Here is a 12,454-nt window from a genome sequence, read left to right as displayed (position 1 = left end):
AGGTTAATATTTACGATATTCTTTCTTAGAAACAATAAAAATTGAACTTCTAAGAATATTAATGGTTGAAAAATGAATGTCTGTTGTTAACATGTATTTCATTATTTTAGAACTGAAGTGCAAAATACAGGATGCCCTATATTTACATATACATTCATGTTAATTCTGTTTTTCCTTTTATGTGAGTGAACTCCTGCAAATAGAAGCAGAAAAGGTCCCACAGATACCATTAGAATGTCCCAAAACCAGGGTCATTTTGAAAAGAATGGTAATAAATATTTCAGAATATACACCTTGCAGTATTGTAATAGAACCTAACCTAATATTTATGATACCCAAATAAATAAATATTTTAATTTTTACAGTTAAATGGCATTTTTCAGGATTTATGATGAAATTATAAAGAACAGTGAGTCATTAAGTACAAAATGATGGGCATGTTACTGAAGAAGCTGCAGCTATGATAATCTCTTGTAGGAATCCATTTCTCAGAGGGAGTAATTCAATAACTGAAGCATTACTCATTCCTTTGGAATGTGACTATTTTATAAAGAGACAGACATTAATGCTGGGAATAAATTCTAAGTGATACATTAAGACAGTGCAAATAAAATATTGTAAAGGTCCATGTACATTGAAATTTGACCTTCTGCAGAGTTCTGGAACTGTCTGCCTTGTAAAGATCAGCATATGGGAGGGTGGTATCACAAACAGAAGAACTACCTCTTTCTTTCCCTAGACATCTTTCCCACCTGCCTATCTAATTGAAATCTCTCACTTTATTCATTTGATAGCAATGTAATGAAGTCAGGTTAGAGATCTCTAGCCACACATTTATTCTAGTTTCCTGCCTGTGTAAGGAGGTAAAGTCTCATATCACACTCATTTACGTCTATCTGTTGGCTATTCAGTAGTCATCATGAGATTTTAGTGCTCTGCCTAATCCTGAGAGGGTATAGTCCTTTTCTGAGAGCACTGACAAAGAATATTTGTAGGCAGTTACACCTTCAGTATTCTACAAGGCTCCATCTTGTTGTTCGTATCTTATTATAATATTAATTTTTTTAAAGGCCATTTGGACAGAAATTTTTATACTCTTGAGTGATAACGTTCAATTCTACATCATTATATATCAGCTCTTTCCCCTCAGCATTGTCCAGCAAAGACTAGTGTTTGAAGACCTCAGTTCAGACAGGTAGTGAGTAAGTGAGCTGAATCATAGTAGAAGCAGCACCCTCTTTACTGAGGAAGAATACACAGAAGTTGTTTTTCATGTCTGTATATGGCTCTTGTCACACAGAAAAATTACTTGCAGGTAGCTGCCACAGACAGCATACATGGTGAAAAAGATGCTTTTAGCCTTACTTTTGGAAAAAAACTGCTGAAGTTGTCAATGTCATCAATATCTAAGTTAAAAATTAAATGATACATGCAATTATATCATACATGCAATGCAACAATGCAGATGATACAAGCAACATTCTGGAATATGTTATGAAGAACAATTATCTTTTATCATATGATTGTTCGTATCTGTTGCTCTGGATCCGTCATTAAAACAAAGTTATTAACAACCAATACTTTAGCCATTTTTGAACAGTGATAAGGATTTCTCTTTTTTCTATTCTGAATTCCTCTCACTCAATGAGCAGGCTGTGAATGGGCAACAGCCTGTGAGGGGACACAGCCAGGATAGCCGATGCCAGCTGGCCAAAAGGATATTTAATACCTCATTAATGTCAGGTTCAGCAATGAACGCTGGAAGTAGAAAAAAGAAGGAGATGCTTTTGGATTCCAGGGTGTCCATCACTCAAAGAGTGGCAATGAGCATCAGTCTGCTTTTGGGAGGTGGTGATGGACTGCTCTTCTGTCACACTCATTTTACCTTTCTCTTCCTTTCACCTGTCAAATTATTTTTATATTGATCCATCAAGTTTTCTCGCTTTTGTTCTTCCTATTCCCTTGCCTAATAGATGAGGCAAGAGAAGGAATAAGTGTGTAGCTGTGTGGGTGCCTGTCTTCTGGCTAAGATTGAATCATCACATCAATAAAATTTTGGGAGTTTTGTGAAGTAAAAAGAACACAACACATTGCATTTCTGAAACTGCTTTCAGCAGTTAGTCTTTCCTCTTTGCTTTAGTTTCAATCCAGATTTATTTCAGATTCTAGGGAAGAAAAAAAGAAAAATCCCTTATAGAAATTTGCTTTGCAGGCCAAAATTTATTTAAATATATTTTTAGCAAAAATTAGTATTTGTTACAAAAACAAAAATAAAATTACTCACATTTTCATATATCTGTTAGAAGAGTTTTGGTAGAAAAACATAACTAGTCATCAATTCACTACTGACTTTAATGGGGATTTTTTTACTTCATAAATGCTTTTCATTCTATTGACTTTTCCTTTTCATACTACTAATGTGGAGTCTATTAGTATGCATATGCTTTAAAGCAGAAAATGAAATGATATTATTACATCATAAATAGTATAAATAGGAAAAGTTTTTATTAAATTGAATGTTTCTATTTTGTACTGAAATAATCAACTATAGTACATAATCCATGCCAATTTCATGTGTCTTATTGCCTATTTTATGCTATAGGCTATAAGATTTCATAATACTCACAAAACCACTATTTTAACATTTGATAATAATGACATTCTGCATAATCTACCAAGAATGTTTGTGTCAGCCATCATTCTACCTTCTAATTGTCTGCTTTTGTCCCACAAGGTACTCTGTGAACCAGGACACAAAGGGGATCATTACTGAACATTATTTACTGTCTTTATTGAGTATAGACTACATGTCCACAAGTTAGAATGACAAAAAGAACATGGTTGTAAAATGGGAGGTAATGGTCTTTTCCTACTGAATACTAACAGATTATGGAGATTGAAGTGATTTACTCTTCCATGTGACATCTCATTGTCTGCAGATGCAGAACACATGCGATCCATTTTTCTGCTGAGAGAGATCTTTTTTTCTTACAGGAAGAAATACCATTGTTCTGCCATCATCCAAATTTCATTGTTTCCTGACTTATTGTCAGCAAGCTAGTGCAGTATTCCAGAATTTTTATTTTGTTTTGGGTTTTGTTCAATACAATACCTTTTGATGTGTGTTACCTAGTGCTTAATTTATAAATATTTCACACTTAGTAGATACCTGCTATTATTGAAAAACCTCTAAGAAGTTTTCAGGGTGTCTTCAGATTCTTTTTGTACTTTGAGAATATTTGCTCTTTCAAATCTTATTTTTCCTCTATCCAACCTCCTTTGAATACAAATGTCACTAAAATAAGGCTGATGCCTTGATCTCGACACAGCTGTTTTCTTTGGCAAAACTTAATTTTTTCAGAGGTTATCTAATTTTGTAAGCCTGAACCCTGACATAGCAAATGTGAGGAAATAATGAAACTTTTCTCTTGCAAACATACTTGTAACATACTGAAAACTTCCTGCATCCTTTGCCCTGTTAACAGCACAACATCCCATTTCCAATTCATAGGGAACAAATTCAGAGATTCTCAGTATTATTAGAGTGAAACCTGGAAGTGCAAAGAAGACTCCATTTGTGGGAGCCAAAGAGAGCTTAGAGAGTCTCTACTTTCTCTTGTTAACAAGCAGGTTTAGTTATGAGTAGGTAAGGAAGGAAGCTTTGTAAATTTGTATATGGAGGAGCCTCCAAATTAGTTCCTTTCTCAGCACTAAAAATACTGAGAAAAAAAAATTTATTCTCAAAGACAGTGTATGTGAGGTTTCTTTTAACTTTCTGAAAATACTCTTTGCTCTCTTTGGTTTAAATTATATGTAACAGAGCTAGAATCTAGACTTTCTACTACACAGCATAGCTGTGAGAATATGGACTGATCTTACATACTGGAAGAAATTTGGAGGAAAAAAGGGGTGACACTTCAAAGCAGCTATAAATCATGTAGTGCCAAATTTACTAGCCTGTGTGTCGGCTGAAATTGGCAGCTACACAAATGCAAAACGTGAGCCAATCATGTGGGTAAGAACACCATATGAGTTCACAGTGGTTTGCAAAGCTGACCACGTGAGTCATGCAACATAATTAAAAACAAACAAGCAAACCATGCAATATAATAAGATCAAACAAAACACGAAACCAAACCAAAAACAACAAAAACAAAAAACCCACCAAAACAAACAACAACAACAAAACCAAAAAAAAACAACCAATAAAAGAACAGAGGTTCAACAGAAAGAAACAGAAGTTTTGAGAACAATAAATGGTATTTTCCTTTTACACTACAGTAGTGAGGTATTTGGGCATTTACAGGGTCTTTTTGCACCATGCTTCAGGGTACATATGGGTCAATAAGGATGACAGATACAGAGATGTTTGAAGGTCAAGACAGTGTGATCTACAAGGGAAGCTTGAGCAGCTGCAGGAAAAGAAACATGAAAGGGGAAAAAATTATAAAGATTTTTCATAAAGGGAAATGGAAAAAAGCTGTTCTACCTGTCCAAGACGAATAGCACATTTGCTGCAAGATTTTGGTTAAACAGTGGGATAAATGGGTGAACAATGATGACTGTAAGGAACTAGAACAGATTTCCTGCTACTATTTTAGTGTTTCCTTCACTGGAGGTCCTTAGCACTAAGTTAAACAAACCTTAGACATATTGAAGGTGTGATTAACATGGCTTTGAGCACAGAGTTAGATCAAGTGACATGTTACTCAATGTGAGTACAAAGCTTTATGGTTCTGTGAAAGAATGACTAATTTGTAATGAAAAATATTGCTTGAATTAAAAATTGAAGGGTTTTAGAGAGAAACTTTCAGAACAAAAAAATCTTCCCATCTTCATAGTTATCCTTATTTTTTTTCAACTTGATACACTGACTATCATTTCATGACTATTTTCAACCCTTTTAGGCATGGGATTTTTCTACCCAGCATACATAAAAGAAGACAAAACTATTCAGTATGGCTGCATATTGCATCCTGCGTACGAAAACCTACTGACAAATATATTCTTTCCTTCCCCATGGTGACTGTAATTCCCCAAGGCAGATACTCCAGCTACCAAACTTTCATTATTCAGTTTCCATTTACACAGTTTAGATATTGAGACCAACATGTAAATTTATAGCAGAATCTTCATATTCTAGGAATAAAAGGAACACTGAGTGTACAGACCCATTTCAGCAGCCTCATGGTCTATCAGAACTTTCTTTAAAATTCCTGGAAGTAAGATGGGATAATACCATATGTTTTGAAGTGTAGGGACCTTAGAAAATTGCCTATTGACATTCTCCATATTATAATGACATATATATCTATAAGCATTTACCCAGTTCAGTGCAAACAAAGACCTGAAACAGTCTTCGAATTAACCGTTATATGTTTCATGGACTTTCAGATCATATGCTCACACTGTGCTGCTTGTTTTTGCAGAGAAGGAAACCAAGAAGACCATTGATTTTCACAAAGATGGAGTGTTCCACGAAATTACAGAATGGATAGTCCTTGTGCCATATGGAGCCTTGTGAAAGAGATATAGAATGTGTTGATATTGTCAGGGAAGTATGATCTGACCAGAGGAAATACGAAAATGTTGTCCCCACCTTGCTTCTACTATGTACCCTTGGCTGAATTAACATTTTTTTCAAAAGTTTCTGGTATTAGCATCATGTTGATAGGGCTCAGAGGGACTATATATTACCCCCATCTCACAACATTCCCTCAAGATTTTGAAAAGAATTAGCATAATGCAGAGGTTGTCTATTCTACTACAGCTCTGGAATAGCAGGGGACAATTTTAAAGGGGCTAGGGGATGACTTGATATGGAAACTGGGTTGAAGAAGGACAGACACGATTAAAACAATGGAAATGCATAGACAAAGAGTGTCACAAGTCTGCCACCAGAAGGGCCAGGCTTTCTGTATTCCTCTCGCAACTATTCCATAGGTAATCCTGCATATGATATTCTTCCATAAATTTACTATTGAAAAAAGATTCTCTAGGATAAGGTATCTCTAAGTCTCATAGGTTCCTAGACACTCCTTAAAGAAAATATACTTTATTTGATTACCTACTCTTTTGCTAGGTACCTTATTATTGCAGGAATATGGCTAAAACCATAGACAATAAAGGCAGGAATTATGACAATGTGATGACACAGTGGGACATGCATTCCATTTTGGGATGTCTGTGTATCAAAGATAGAAGGTAAATTTCATTACATACTAGAAATGTTTTAAATAATTTCCTGATGGCAATTAGACAGCTCTGCAAATTGCAGTGGTCAAACCATGCCATAGATGATCTGACATGAAACTTTCTGAGGAAAAAAATTATCAGGTTCATTCTGATATGAAACTGAAAGTCAAAGAGCTCTAGAAATTCCAGTTAATAGCAAGGACCAGTAGTTCCACTAAGTATCGAACCTATGTCTCTGCATGTTTTGTGTTATCACAGTGATGCCAACACCAAACAGAGCCTTTGCATAATTTCTCTTTTAATTTAAAATCGTCAAAGACTACATTAGCTTCAGAAAATTAACATTTTCTTTATATTTCCTGGTTTAATTTGATCATAATATGTATTACAAACTGTCCTTTTTTAGAAAATTTCTTAAACTATGGTTTTAACGTAAACAGTTTTCAGCTGTAGAACTGAGTTAGACTTTGAGCTGTAACAAAATAGCATGGACATGATAGAGAAAAGGCAAGAAAAGAAAGTGCACAAAAAATGTGGTGCAAAATTATACAAGATGTGACAAATAATGTGGGTTGATTGCTTTTGTATTTTCTTTAAATGCCACAAGATGGCATCAATTAGTTTTTAATGGACAGACACTCAGCTAAAAAAATTACTTTTGTAGTCCACAGGTTTGGGAAAAGCATTAAAAGGGAGAAAATGTATGGTTTTTCCTAATAAAATGCAAAAGTTTTCAAAATAAATTCTATATTTACCAATGTAATGGAAGAAAATTATTAGTTAAATAAAATATTTTGAGACCTCTGTATGTAAATTGATCGTAAAAATGTGAGCAGAGGAATCTGATGTGGAAATTTATCAGACTTACACTGATTCAAAAACATGTACTGCCCTAGCAGATAAGTTACTAGATATGGCTAAACATTCAAAGGAAAATGTGGAACAGAAGGCATTGTCAAAATATTCCATCCTGCTCCACAGAAAGTTCATCACAGTTTTCCAAAAGTGGCTTCATCTAAGGAGTTTGAATTTGGTTCCAGATTTTCTAAATCCATCTTTTTTCTTAGACTCTGAATTTTCTGATAAAATAAGTATCTATTTTGTCTTCACTGTGTTTTTCTTTCACAATTTCATTAAATGGGTCTTTCTTAGGCTCTCAAAGGCCAGGAGCAATAGATATAAAGGAGTTTTTGGAAGTAACATCTGTCACAAAGGTAATTTCTCTGAAGGGTATATTAGGAAAGCAAGAATTGTGCTGTAAGCATGTAAGTAAGAAATAGCAAGAAAACAGTTAAAAGCTGAGGAAGAAGGAAGTAAATGCAAACAAAGAAAGGAGAAGTGAAAGGAGTCTTGGAGTAACAGAAATTGCTTCCATTGATTTAAATAATTGTATTGATATTTCAGAGTTTATCCAAGGTTTGGGACTTGGGATTTCCCTCTTAAAACACCCAAAATGTACTTCCCAAATTGTTGCAAAATGTTGCCAGGAACTGACCATCCATGGCAGGTCTCAGCCTACAAAGATATAACAGAGATAGAGAAACTATAATCTGTAACTGAGAAGTAATATGCAGAATCATTACAGTCTAAAAGGGAAGCCCTCTAGAAATACCTTTATCAACTTTAAGAAATATATTTTGGGGGGATGGAAGGATTGTTATTGCTCATAACGAATGTAAACATCCAATGCCTGTTTTTGGAACAGTTTATGCCATCTCATTAATATTCTTTACAATTGATAGAGCTTTTATAATGACATAATATTGGGATGCTCTACTTCTCTTCTCCTTACCCATATGGGACAGTGGCTCTGGCTTTTTCGTCCTGTCAACTGCATTAATGAAGTCTGAGCATGTCTCATATAATAGCCAGTATTCCTTCGGTGGTATAGAACTGAAAGGAGTTCTTGGACTGTTACCAAGTATCTGAGTGTTACCTTGATCTTTCTGTCCTTCTGATGTTGACATATTCATGTTAGACTTTCTCGCACACTCTTTCTGATAAACAGAATTGGTTTGCATTCCCCTTTGGAGGAAGCTAGCATTGAAGGACAGATGATGAGGCCAGTGGAGTCAGGAGGTCTTATCACCATTGTCCAATCCGTGCTCATTGTTAAATAGGCATGTCATGTAAATACAGTTCTTTTTTCCTGTTCACCCAACTTGGAGTCAGGTGCGTGCGTGCTCTCTCTCTTTGTGTGTGAGTCACAAGATCACATCTGAGAGCTCTTAATTGTCTTACATTTTCTTAGACAAATATAGGAATTACCAAGAATTGCACCATGTTCCTTATAGATGTTTTCATTGCTTACAGGTATAATTTTTCATCATTATTATCATTGTTGTTTTAATTGTTGTGATTATTGTTGTTGTTATTGTAAAATTATTCTGTGCCTTTGTTTAATCTCAGGTTAAGCCTAAAACAGCAATAATGACTGCAAGCTGGCTCCAGTTTGAGAAGCCTATAGCTCTGAAATCAAGCACCACCCCTTACATTGGATATTACGGCTTAAACACTGAAGAGACTTCGAATAACAGATTGGTATGCTGCACAGTATCTCAGTAAAAGCCCTCAAAATCAGTATCCTGGATAAGAGGATAAAGTAGCTCATGCTGCAAAAAATGAATATTTATGGCTGATTCCTTGGATATCTACTGAAGAAGAAAAGGCTCAGCATGAGAAGCAGGAGAAAAGAACAAACCTCAGGAGATTGACAGAAGAATCAGGAGGCTTCTGACACTAGTAACTAACATAACTGTGTCATTTTCAGATGAACTAATGGACATATCTTCTATACTTAGACAAACTTATATACTAAATGACAACACAGAATTATATTTATTCACTGAGTATTCAGGCACTTACAAGTATCTCTGCATGAGTAAGCAAATGTTTCTCTTATAACTGTTTATATCTTAGCAAACATATAACTACAGTGTTTCACCACTAGAACTTACTTTTCTTTCAGCAAGTGACAAGGGATTCTAAGTGAGAATTAGAGATAGAACAAGAGATGGAAATTGATGGCTGATGATGTCCTGGATTCATCTGGGAGAGAGTTAATTTCTTCTTAATAGCTATTGTTTCGTGTCTCGGTTTGAAAGACAGGTATGGTCTAAGGAAAGGCAGGAGCCCCTTTTCTGCGATGCAGAGTGCAACCCCCTTCCCTTTTAATTATTTTAGGTCCAATTCAGACACCTTCAGGCAGGAGATATGGGGATGAGAATAACAGTTCTTTACTGGTATTTAACAAAGCAGAAAAAACAACAACAGCTATACAAAGTGGCAACAGAAACAGTCTAGCTGCGCTCCAGTCCCTTCTGGCCGCAGGCCGTCTCCCTGTGCTGTTACCGGTGCTGTGGGGGCAGGGCAGGTCCCGCGCAGTTGAAGAGGGCTGGGTGATGGCAGCCGCGGCACAGGAGTGAGAGGGGATGGGGAAAGTTACTCCCCCTCACGGTGTCGGTCGTGGTGCTCAGCAGAGTGTCCGGAGGTAGTAGGGTGAGCTGGGAGAGCAGCAGAGCGATGTCCAAAGGCAGGGAGCGTGGATCTCAGCGCTGGGATGACAGGGGAAGATGCCAGAGCAGAGCCCAGGTTGTCTTCCCACTCCAGGAGCCAAGCGAGAGAGCGAGGACCGCTCCAGACCCCCCTATCCCACCTTTCCTTTTCCGGTTCCCCCCCCCCCCTCCCCCTCCAGCCACCCCCCTACGAGAGAACATTATCTGTCGTTTTAGGGTGTAGCCACAATTACTTAGCATAACAATGGGAGAAATTCCACAGAAAGAAAAGCGAAGCATTCAACCCCCAACATTATCCACCCCTGAATTTCTCCCATACTAATATGCTATATCAAATTCAACTGTTACATTATATATACATACATGCAGTTAGAGACATAGGCACAGTACTATAGGTATTTCACCCTAAAACAAGGTCTCCTTGGGGTATGCATCTGGTCTCTCCATTCTTTTGCATCACCCACCAGGTGCAACCTGGTCCTTGAGCGAATACAACTCCATGGATGGGATTGTCTTTGCTGGAGGCAGGATTCACCCAAACAGTTTTTCCTAGCATACCTCTCATGTGTACCACTGGAACCTTATCTCCATTCGATATTCCCAAGGGCTCAGATTGGGCAGGGCCTGCTCGGTTAGTGGAACCTCGGGTGTTCACTAACCAGGTGGCCTTTGGTAGATTAATCTCCCAGTTCTTGAAAGTTCCCCCACCCAGTGCCTTCAAGGTGGTTTTAAGCAGGCCATTGCACCGTTCAACTTTCCCTGCAGCTGGTGCATGGTAGGGGATATGGTACACCCACTCAATGCCGTGTTCTCTAGCCCAGGTGTTTATAAGGCTGTTCTTGAAATGAGTCCCATTGTCTGACTCAATTCTTTCAGGGGTACCATGCCTCCAAAGAACTTGTTTTTCCAGGCCCAGGATGGTGTTCCGAGCAGTGGCATGAGGCACAGGGTAGGTCTCCAACCATCCAGTGGTGGCTTCCACCATGGTCAGTACATAGCGCTTGCCCTGGCGAGTTTGAGGCAGTGTGATGTAGTCAATCTGCCAGGCCTCTCCATACTTATATTTGGACCATCGCCCCCCATACCAGAGGGGCTTCACCCGCTTGGCTTGCTTGATGGCAGCGCACGTCTCACAGTCATGGATAACTTGAGAAATACTGTCCATGGTTAGATCCACCCCTCGGTCTCGTGCCCACTTATATGTGGCATCTCTGCCCTGATGACCTGAGGCATCATGGGCCCATCGAGCCAGGAACAACTCTCCCTTGTGCTGCCAGTCTAAATCTATCTGCGACACCTCTATCTGTGCAGCCTGATCTACCTGCTCATTGTGTCGGTGTTCCTCATTAGCCCGACTCTTGGGGACATGGGCATCTACGTGACGGACTTTCACAGGCAACTTCTCTACCCGGGTGGCAATGTCTTTCCATTCATTGGCAGCCCAGATTGGTTTTCCCCTACGTTGCCAGTTAGCCTTTTTCCACCTTTCCAGCCATGCCCACAGAGCATTGGCTACCATCCATGAATCAGTGTAAAGGTAGAGTTTTGGCCACTTCCCTCTTTCAGCAATGTCCAGGGCCAGCTGAACAGCTTTGAGTTCAGCAAGTTGACTCGATCCACCTTCTCCTTCGATAGCTTGTGCAACCTGTCGTGTGGGGCTCCATACGGCTGCTTTCCACTTCCGGTTCATCCCCACGATGCGGCAGGAACCATCAGTGAAAAGAGCATAGCATGTTTCATCTGCTGGCAGTTGGTTATATGGTGGGGCTTCTTCGGCCCGGGTCACCTGTTCCTGTTCCTCTTCGTCGGCAAGACCAAAGTCTTCCCCTTCCGGCCAGTTGGTAATTATCTCCAAAATCCCAGGGCGATTCGGGTTTCCAATACGGGCACGTTGTGTGATGAGGGCAATCCATTTACTCCATGTGGCGTCAGTGGCATGGTGGGTTGAGGGAACCTTTCCTTTAAACATCCACCCCAGCACTGGCAGTCGGGGTGCCAGGAGGAGTTGTGTTTCTGTGCCAACCACCTCTGAGGCTGCTTGGACCCCTTCATAGGCGGCCAAGATCTCCCTCTCCGTCGGAGTGTAGTTGGCCTCGGACCCTCTGTAGCTTCGGCTCCAGAACCCCAGTGGTCAGCCTCGCGTCTCACCAGGCACCTTCTGCCAAAGGCTCCAGGACAGACCATGGTTCCCGGCTGCAGAGTAGAGCACGTTCTTCACATCTGGTCCCGTCCTGACTGGGCCAAGGGCTACTGCATGAGCAATCTCCTGCTTGATCTGGGCAAAGGCTTGCTGCTGCTCAGGGCCCCAGTGGAAATCGTTCTTCTTGCGGGTGACCAGGTAAAGAGGGTTCACAATCTGGCTGTACTCAGGAATGTGCATTCTCCAAAAGCCTATGGCACCTAGGAAGGCTTGTGTTTCCTTCTTGCTGGTTGGTGGAGACATTGCAGTGATCTTATTGATGACCTCACTGGGGATCTGGCACCGTCCATCTTGCCACTTTACTCCCAGGAACTGGATCTCTTGGGCAGGCCCTTTGACTTTGCTCTTTTTAATGGCGAAGCCGGCTCCCAGCAGAATCTCAATGATCTTTTCTCCTTTCTGAAATACTTCCATTTCCGTAACCCCCCACACAATGATGTCATCAATGTACTACAGATGTTCTGGAGCCCCACCCTTCTCCAGTGTAGCCTGGATCAGCCCATGACAGATGGTGGGGCTGTGTTTCCACCCCTGGGGCAGTCGG

The sequence above is a fragment of the Sturnus vulgaris genome, chromosome Z (assembly GCF_052056855.1).
Source record: "Sturnus vulgaris isolate bStuVul1 chromosome Z, bStuVul1.hap1, whole genome shotgun sequence".
In the NCBI taxonomy this organism is placed as follows: Eukaryota; Metazoa; Chordata; class Aves; order Passeriformes; family Sturnidae; genus Sturnus; species Sturnus vulgaris.
This window is presented reverse-complemented; position numbering follows the sequence as displayed.